Here is a 10,277-nt window from a genome sequence, read left to right as displayed (position 1 = left end):
GAGCCTCACCCCAGGCATCCGTTTCAGCCAATAGTCGTCTCACAGATATTTGCTTTGGCCTCCATGGTGTTGTGCATGTGATTTAAAGCCACAATCTGGATTTTGTTTCAGCCTAATGACAACCCCTGAGGTATGGGGCGGAATATGTGTATATGTATGGTAAAGTATTTTTGGTATATGCTTTAGGAGACTATAAAACAGCTATTTTCTCACTCGTGTTAAACTCCCTCAAACAAACAAACCAAAACCCCCTCTCTCATCCAGTCAGTTTTTTCATGTGAAGTGGGACTTCTTGTTTGGTTTGACAGTAGTTTTTTTATTAAAAGGTGCTTCTTTGCCACCTCACTATAAATATCATTTTTTTCAACAATTAACAATCAGCAATGTTTATTAACAATCATTATCCATTTCTCTCAGCCCTGGGCTAATGGTACCATTCCTCGAATATTGTGCATTTGATCCAACCTTCACATTATGTTGGGGTCTTTGGCAGCCGGCTTTGTACACTTCTCATTTCTTGTTGGGTTGGTCACCTGTTGTTCTGCTTCTCCTGTGCACTTTCTCAATGTAGAAGAAGTGCTCCTGGCTAAAGTTGCATATTGTGGCTTCTTTGTCCTATTCTCTTGTCTTAGTATTGTTACCAGATCTTTGAAGCTGTTGGCAAGCATTGGTGGGTATGTGGCAGCGGCGGCCCGCCCATCAGGGCATTAGGGTCGGTGACCTACTTGTGATAAAAATAAATTTATAATAGTTATAATTTAAAATATACAGTGCCTTGCGAAAGTATTCGGCCCTCTTGAACTTTGCGACCTTTTGCCACATTTCAGGCTTCAAACATAAAGATATAAAACTGTATTTTTTTGTGAAGAATCAACAACAAGTGGGACACAATCATGAAGTGGAACGACATTTATTGTGGAACGACATCAAAATTTATGAAGTGGAACGACATCAAACTTTTTTAACAAATCAAAAACTGAAAAATTGGGCGTGCAAAATTATTCATCCCCTTTACTTTCAGTGCAGCAAACTCTCTCCAGAAGTTCAGTGAGGATCTCTGAATGATCCAATGTTGACCTAAATGACTAATGATGATAAATACAATCCACCTGTGTGTAATCAAGTCTCCGTATAAATGCACCTGCACTGTGATAGTCTCAGAGGTCCGTTAAGAGCGCAGAGAGCATCATGAAGAACAAGGAACACACCAGGCAGGTCCGAGATACTGTTGTGAAGAAGTTTAAAGCCGGATTTGGATACAAAAAGATTTCCCAAGGAGAACATCCCAAGGAGCACTGGGCAAGCGATAATATTGAAATGGAAGGAGTATCAGACCACTGCAAATCTACCAAGACCTGGCCGTCCCTCTAAACTTTCAGCTCATACAAGGAGAAGACTGATCAGAGATGCAGCCAAGAGGCCCATGATCACTCTGGATGAACTGCAGAGATCTACAGCTGAGGTGGGAGACTCTGTCCATAGGACAACAATCAGTCGTATATTGCACAAATCTGGCCTTTATGGAAGAGTGGCAAGAAGAAAGCCATTTCTTAAAGATATCCATAAAAAGTGTTGTTTAAAGTTTGCCACAAGCCATCTGGGAGACACACCAAACATGTGGAAGAAGGTGCTCTGTTCAGATGAAACCAAAATTTAACTTTTTGACAACAATGCAAAACGTTATATTTGGCGTAAAAGCAACACAGCGCATCACCCTGTACACACCATCCCCACTGTCAAACATGGTGGTGGCAGCATCATGGTTTGGGCCTGCTTTTCTTCAGCAGGGACAGGGAAGATGGTTAAAATTGATGGGAAGATGGATGGAGCCAAATACAGGACCATTCTGGAAGAAAACCTGATGGAGTCTGCAAAAGACCTGAGACTGGGACGGAGATTTGTCTTCCAACAAGACAATGATCCAAAACATAAAGCAAAATCTACAATGGAATGGTTCAAAAATAAACATATCCAGGTGTTAGAATGGCCAGACCTGAATCCAATCGAGAATCTGTGGAAAGAACTGAAAACTGCTGTTCACAAATGCTCTCCATCCAACCTCACTGAGCTCGAGCTGTTTTGCAAGGAGGAATGGGAAATAATTTCAGTCTCTCGATGTGCAAAACTGATAGAGACATACCCCAAGCGACTTACAGCTGTAATCGCAGCAAAAGGTGGCGCTACAAAGTATTAATTTAAGGGGGCTGAATAATTTTGCATGCCTAAATATCCAATAAATGTGGTTCCACTTCATGATTGTGTCCCACTTGTTGTTGATTCTTCACAAAAAAATACAGTTTTATATCTTTATGTTTGAAGCCTGAAATGTGGCAAAAGGTTGCAAAGTTCAAGGGGGCCGAATACTTTCGCAAGGCACTGTATATATATACAGTACCAGTCAAAAGTTTGGACACCTACTCATTACAGGGTTTTTCTTTATTTGTACTATTTTCTACATTGTACAATAATAGTGAAGACATCAAAACTATGAAATAACAGATATGGAATCATCTTGTAACCAGCAAAAGTGTTAAACAAATCAAAATATATGTTATATTTGAGATTCTTCAAAGTAGTCACCCTTTGCCTTGATGACAGCTTTGCACACTCTTGGAATTCTCTCAACCAGATTCATGAGGTAGTCACCAATGCATTTAAATTAACAGGTGTGCCTGGTTAAAAGTTCATTTGTGGAATTTATTTCCTTCTTAATGCTTTTGAGCCAATCAGTTGTGTTGTGACAAGATAGGGGGTGGTATACAGTAGATAGCCCTATTTGGTAAAAGACCAAGTCCATATTATGGCAAGAACAGCTCAAAATAAGCAAAGAGAAACGACAGTCCATCATTAGTTTAAGCCATGAAGGTCAGTCATTCAGGCAGTTGCAAAACCATCAAGTGCTATGATGAAACTGGCTCTCATGAGGACCGCCACAGGAATGGAAGACCCAGAGTTACCTCTGCTGCAGAGGATAAGATCATTAGAGCTACCAGCCTCAGAAAGTGCAGCCCAAATAATTGCTTCACAAAGTTCAAGTGACAGACATCTCAACATCAACTGTTCAGAGGAGACTGAATCAGACCTTCATGGTTGAATTGCTGCAAAGAAACCACTACTAAAGGACACCAATAATAATAAGAGACTTGCTTGGGCTAAGAAGCACAAGCAATGGACATTAGATTGGTGGAAATCTGTCCAAATTTGAGATTTTTGGTTCCAACCGCCATGCCTTTGTGAGACGCTGAGTAGGTGAACGGATGATCTCCGCATGTGTGGTTCCCACCGTGAAGCATGGAGGAGGAGGTGTGATGGTGAAACTATAATTTGTTTTTCAACAGGACAATAACAGGACAATGACCCAACACACCTCCAGGCTGTGTAAGGGCTATTCGACCAAGAAGGAGAGTGATGGAGTGCTGCATCAGATTACCTGGCCTCCACAATCACCCAACCTCAATCCAATTGAGATGGTTTGTGATGAGTTGGACCACAGGGTGAAGGAAACGAAGCCAACAATTGCTCATCATATGTGGAAACTACTTCAAAACTGTTGGAAATGCATTCCAGGTGGAACCGGTTGAGAGAGTGCAAGAGTGTGCAAAGCTGTCATCAAGGCAATAGGTGGCTACTTTGAAAAATATAAAATATCTTCTGATTTGTTTAACAGTTTTTTGGTTACTACATGATGTGTTATTTCATTGTTTTATATATCGTGAACACATGTAGAAAATAATAGCTTTAAAAAAAAAAAATGTTTTTAAAATGTTTTAATTAATCTATATTTTAAATGCATTTATGAAATGAGTCTGCGTCAACCTATTATATTTCCATGTCCCTATCTCCCTGTACGGTAATAGTGTTTGGCATACTGGGGCCAGTTGCACCAATTAAGTGTAACAAACGTTTAAATTAACCCATGTTTCTATAATCAGTTTATTGTTAGAAGGTGTGGCGTATTTTAGCTTTCAGCTAGTTTGTTTTGGCCACTTATGAGAGTAAATGTCATTCCTGTTCATCATGGTAAGTTTGTACACTGCAAATTAAAATGTTGGCATAATATTTCTGTCGTGCTGCTTTGTTGACAATATTATTGTCTTGAAGACATATTTTCTGTAATTCGTTTTTTTTAGAAAAGTAAAAAAAAAATCCATGTCAAAGTCAGTTTGGCAAATTTCTACGCTGCTAGACCTGCCCCAGTCAACTGTAAGTGCTATTATTGTGAAGTGGAAACCTCTAGGAGCAACAACGGCTCAGCCACAAAGTGGTAGGCCACACAAGCTCACAGAACAGGACAGCCGAGGTATGAAGCGCGTAGCACATTAATATCGTCTGTCCTCGGTTGCAAGATCAGTGTGGAAGAAATTGACTCGACTAGCCTGCACAGAGCCCTGACCTCAACTCCATCAAACATCTTTGGGATGAATTGGAACGCCGACTGTGAGCCAGGCCTAATCTCCCAACATCAGTGGCCGACCTCACTAATGCTCTTGTGGCTGAATGGAAGCAAGTCCCTGCAGCAATGTTCTAACATCTAGTGGAAAGCCTTCCCAGACGACTGGAGGCTGTTATGGCAGCAAGGGGGGGGACCAACTCCATATTAATGCCCATGGTTTTGGAATGAGTTGTTCAAGGAGCAGGTGTCCATATACTTTTGGTCATCTAGTGTAGCTTAAATGCATTTATGAAATGAGGCTGTGTGTCAATCTATTCAAAGTGCACGGGTAGGGGGGTTGTGACAGTTATAGGGTGTAGGGTGTGAGGCATACTGGGGCCAGTTGCACCAGTTAAACTTTCTTGTCGGTCTTGTGAATGATGGTGACCAAGTTGGTTAGTCCCATCTTTAGGGCACAGGGACTAACCAACTTGGTCACCATCATTCACAAGACCGACAAGAAAGTCGGGATCGCCGCTAATGTAGGCTAATGTGATTAGCATGAGGTGGTAAGTAACAAAAACATTTCCCAGGACATAGACATATCTGATATGGGCAGAAAACTTAAATTTGTGCTAATGTAACTGCACTGTCCAATTTACAGTAGCTATTACAGTGAAAGAATAACATGCTATTGTTTGAGGAGAGTGCACAATTATGAACTTGAAAATGTATTAATAAACCAATTAGGCACATTTAGGCAGTCTTGATGCAGCATTTTGAACAGATATGCAACGGTTCATTGCATCAGTCTAAAACTTTGCACATACACTACTGCCATCTAGCTTTCAAAATCTAAATTGTGCCTGGGCTGGAATAATACATTTGGTTCTTTCTCTTGCATCTTTTACCAGATCTAATGTGTTATAATCTCCTACATTGCAGCTGTAGGACCTTTTGAGGATGTCAGGACCCATGCCAAATCTTTTTAGTTTCCTGAGAGGGAATAGGCTTTGTCGTGCCCTCTTCACGACTGTCTTGGTGTGTTTGGTCCATTCTAGTTTGTTGTTGATGTGGACACTGATGTGGAACTTGAAGCTCTCAACCTGCTCCATTACAGCCCCGTCGATGAGAATGGGGGCGTGCTTGGTCCTCCTTTTCCTGTAGTCCACAATCATATCCTTAATCTTGGTTACGTTGAGGGATAGGTTGTTATTCTGGCACTACCCGGCCAGGTCTCTGATCTCCTCCCTATAGGCTGTCTCGTCGTTGTCGGTGATCAGGCCTATCACTGTTGTGTCGTCTGCAAACTTAATGGTGTTGGAGTCATGCCTGGCCATGCAGTCGTGGGTGAACAGGGAGTACAGGCGGGGACTGAGCACGCACCCCTGGGGAGCTCCAGTGTTGAGGATTGCTACCCACCCTCACCACCTGGGGGCGACCTGTCAGAAAGTCCAGGATCCAGTTACAGAGGGAGGTGTTTAGTCCCAGGATCCTTATCTTAGTGATGAGCTTTGAGGGTACTATGGTCTTGAACGCTGAGCTGTAGTCAATGAATAGCATTCTCACATAAGTGGAGAATGTGTCAGAAAGGAGGAATGTTTGGATTTGTTAAACAGGGCTGAATCTTTGCACATTCTGAATTTTGACCAAAACTGTTCTTGCAACTGTGGGGTCTTGAAACTGGCTTCAAATGATTCCTGTGGCCCTGGGGCTTTCACCAGGAAGTTCAGGTCAGACGGCACAAAGCTCATACCTCTCTGGCGATTGGTGGCGCCGTCCTCTCCCCTTAAGGCCTGCAGTCCGTCGTCTCCTCCTTAGGCAGCTGGTACGTTGCTGGTTCTGGATGCTGGGGAGTTGTCCCTCTTTCCCAGTCCTTCAGGCCTTCTCTGCCCTTTTCACTGGACCAGAAAGGCACCGCCAGCCGCTGTTAATGAAGTCACTGTTACTGTTGCTGCCTCCTGGTCCATTCAAAGAAAAGGATAGGAGAGAGAGAGAGTAGAGAAAAGGAAACAACCCTAGAAAATCTCCACCATACAGCTTTTAGGAAACTCACACTTCTGTAAGTGTCATTGAAGCTACCTAGATGTGATAACTATGCATCAGAACAGATGGGTGGTTTAAAAGAACTAGCTGAATGCCACACCACAACTAAACCACACCTCCAGTCTTCTGGTCTGACCCGCTGGGTAATATCTCAATAACCCAGTACCAATAATCCAGCACCCAGCATCAATAACCCAGCAGTTTTTAAAGAAAACAACCCAACTAAGTGATCAAACGCAGCAGTTGGGTCAACCAAACAATATAGCATTTTTCTGATCAGACCATTTTTCTAGCATGTTATGTAGCCTAAAACAACTGGATTATTTTGCTATTCACTCTAGCAATGGCAAGTTCGACTCTTTATACCGACTCGGATCTTTTTAACTTGTTCGGTCAAAATAATACATCTCTCTGTCACGCCTGCCCCCGCTCCTCCTCCCTGGTGCTTGAGGGCGCCAGGCTGCCCATCATTATGCACACCTTATGCAACCTAACAGAGCTTGAGGGGATCTGCAGAGAAGAATTGGAGAAACTCCCCAAATTCATATGTGCAAAGCTTGTAGCATCATACCCAAGAAGACTCGAGGGTCTAACCGCTGCCAAAGGTGCTTCAACAAAGTACTGAGTAAAGGGTCTGAATACTGATGGAAATGTGATATTTCAGTGTTTTATTTTTAGTACATTTGCAACAATTCTAAAAAACTGTTTTTGCTTTGTCATTATAAGGTATGGTGTGTATATTGATGAGGGAAAAAGATTGAATCAATTTAAGAATAAGCCTGTAACGTAACAAAATTTTGAAAAAGTCAAGGGGTCTGAATACTTTCCGAATGCACTGTATACTTCCATACATGTTTTCAACTGGTCGTGTGAGGCCTTGTGGGCATCCTAGAGCAGAACAACCGACATGTACGTGTTCGTGAGAGTCTCGCTTGAGTGTATTAGTGTATTAGTGTGTACCCCAAACTATTCGGACGCGACAGACAGAAATTGGCAGATCGGCTGACTTTAGACAGGTCGGAGAGCAAAACGGAGAACTCCATCGTGTTCATGAGAGTCTCCTCTTTCCATAGAGGGCTCATAACAGTTTGTAGGCCAAACCGTTTTGGACGCTACAGACAATTTTGTGATGTCTCATGGTCTGACAGACACCTCTCTAGCTTGTCGCCATTCAACGCAGATGAGGAAGTGCGACGTAGGCAGATGCGGTGGATTGAGATGCATATCTCTAGCTTCATCTCACAGATTTTTATGGGGATTTTTGTGTTATGCTAAATAGTTTTCCGTGGAGGCGCAGACATCGACCTTAGGGGGTTAATATTATATAGTACATCAAGCATTACTGGCCGGGTGCCATACTAAAATGCGCTCGATGCTGGACCTAAGAATTTTACCCGTTGCACCACCTCGGCGAAAGCCTTCTATGAGCACACCAGGGTGTAAATTCTACGCCTAGTAAGGAGCAGGAGTAGGGTGTTTAATTTGGACAACCTTCATCATGATACCTTTAGAAAATAATAGCAATCTATATTTTCAAAAGCATGTGAGTCTGGTGTTCATAATTTCCAAACTCAGCAGGCGTTTGGAGTTGCCTACGATGTGTTACAGATATCACACTGCTTGCTTAGCTCACACCGAGCCTCAAACCTGGGACCTCTGCCTTGCTAACACACATGACCGCCCTCTTTAACAATGTACCAACAGTTTGAGCTTTTGAAAAATCTAAAATTCGATAGCTCCATCGGCAACATTTCAAGCTAGCTGTGGAGTGAACTTTTGGTACGTTCTTAACTCTTTTACATATCCGCGAGTCCATAGCAAAATAATAATCTTGATTTAGGCTACATTATGGCATGCTAAATGTTTCTGATCAGTGATAGATGAGCAGCCGACTAGATGAGCTACCACCTCTGCTTATTTGCCCATCAAGAGAAAAATTAACTAATGGAGATTCAGTGAAACAAAATCACATTATCAGACAAGTCACAGGCTTTTGTTCAGGAATAGGCTACTACGTGAGTGAAGAAGTGATGTGCAGTTCGCTAACGATTCATTCTTTTTTTAACTACTCTTTTTATTCTCGAGTTTCATGATTGTTTTTTCTGAGTGACTGCAATGAATTCTACAGCAGGATTAATACTAGCTAAGTGGCTCTGGAGACGTGCTCAGTTCACCATCATGCTGCAGGCCAGTGGCAGTCGGTGAGGGAGGAAATGTTACATTTTTTATGAGTCTTATTTCTATGACAGCATATTGGATGATTGTCGTTCATATTCCCATTCATCCATCTCAATGTAACATCGATAGGTTCAGGCTACTGCACGATACTCACATTTTCCCTATACCCCATCATGAGGTTGCTCCAACCTAGCCTATGAATGAAAGTTTACAATGTAGGTGCACAGGTAGAGAGAAAATAATTGAGTTATCAAGGTGACAGTGACACATTCAATACCGCTTTGCACAGTCTTACCTGCATCCTGCCGATCTAGGTTGTAATCATTAGTCCAACAGTTGTAAACTAGAGTTTCTATTGGACAAATTCAGGTATGTTTATCCCTGTTTCATTCTGTTTATGATTCGTTTTCTAAACATAATGAATACATACCTGATCACACGCAAACAGCATGATCACTTTGCTCGTTGTATAATTTTTCTAGTATCTACGCGTTCTCCCCCTTTCACTTTTTCCCTTCACGTGTGGACTTCAGCTGTCTGTGACCAGGTGGAAAAGCCTTTTCATATTATAACTGTTAAAAATAGAAGGCCAGGTTTATAAAACATTTTAGTGAATAACAGTTGCTTATGTTACATTTATTTTAGCATTATAGTTATACAGCACTGTTTAAGCTTAAACATGTGTTCCACATCTCCTGACAAAAGCTGTCCCACTTCTGAGAACATATCAATTCTAAAAATCCTTCAGGAAGAACTTGTTGCAACTAAAATGTCTGAGCTGGTAAATAGAATAGCTTGAGAAATACACAGTAGAACACATCTTTGGAACAGATTCCAGGTCATGTATTGTCTGTCTAACAATAGTCTGCCCCTGGAGAGCCTCTTGACAGTCTTGACACAATAATGGACCTAGGAGGTTGAATAACCCTATTTCACTATTACATCACCTTGTAAACCGAACGCTGAATACCACTATGAAGGAAGTAAATACTAGTCAACCGATCGTGATATAGCATGCAGCCAGCAGCATGCAGCCAGCAGAAAGCAGCCAGCAGAAAGCAGCCGGCAGAAAAGAGCATGCAGCCAGCAGAAAGCAGGCAGCAGAAAGCAGGCAGCAGAAAGCAGGCAGCAGAAAGCAGTATGCAGCCATCAGAAAGCTGCATGCAGCCAGCAGCATGCAGCCAGCAGCATGCAGCCAGCAGAAAGCAGCCAGCAGCATGCAGCCAGCAGAAAGCAGCATGCAGCCAGCAGAAAGCAGCATGTATTCGGCAGCATGCAGCCAGCAGAAAGCAGCCAGCAGCATGCTGCCAGCAGAAAGCAGCCAGCAGCATGCAGCCAGCCAGCAGAAAGCAGCCAGCAGCATGCAGCCAGCAGAAAGCAGCCAGCAGTATGCAGCCAGCCAGCAGAAAGAAGCCAGCAGAAAGTAGCCAGCAAAAAGCAGCCAGCAAAAAGCAGCCAGCAGCATGCAGCCAGCAGAAAGCAGCATGCAGCCAGCAGAAAGCAGCCAGCAGAAAGCAGCATGCAGAAAGCAGCCAGCAGCATGCAGCCAGCAGCACGCAGCCAGCAGCATTCAGCCAGCAGAAAGCAGCCAGCAGAAAGCATCCAGCAGAAATCATCATGCAGCCAGCAGAAAACAGCATGCAGCATGCAGCCAGCAGAAAGCAGCCAGCAGAAAGCAGCC

This window comes from Oncorhynchus kisutch, linkage group LG25 (genome assembly GCF_002021735.2).
Source record: "Oncorhynchus kisutch isolate 150728-3 linkage group LG25, Okis_V2, whole genome shotgun sequence".
In the NCBI taxonomy this organism is placed as follows: Eukaryota; Metazoa; Chordata; class Actinopteri; order Salmoniformes; family Salmonidae; genus Oncorhynchus; species Oncorhynchus kisutch.
The sequence above is the reverse complement of the archived record's forward strand: the minus strand, read 5'-3'. Positions refer to the sequence as shown.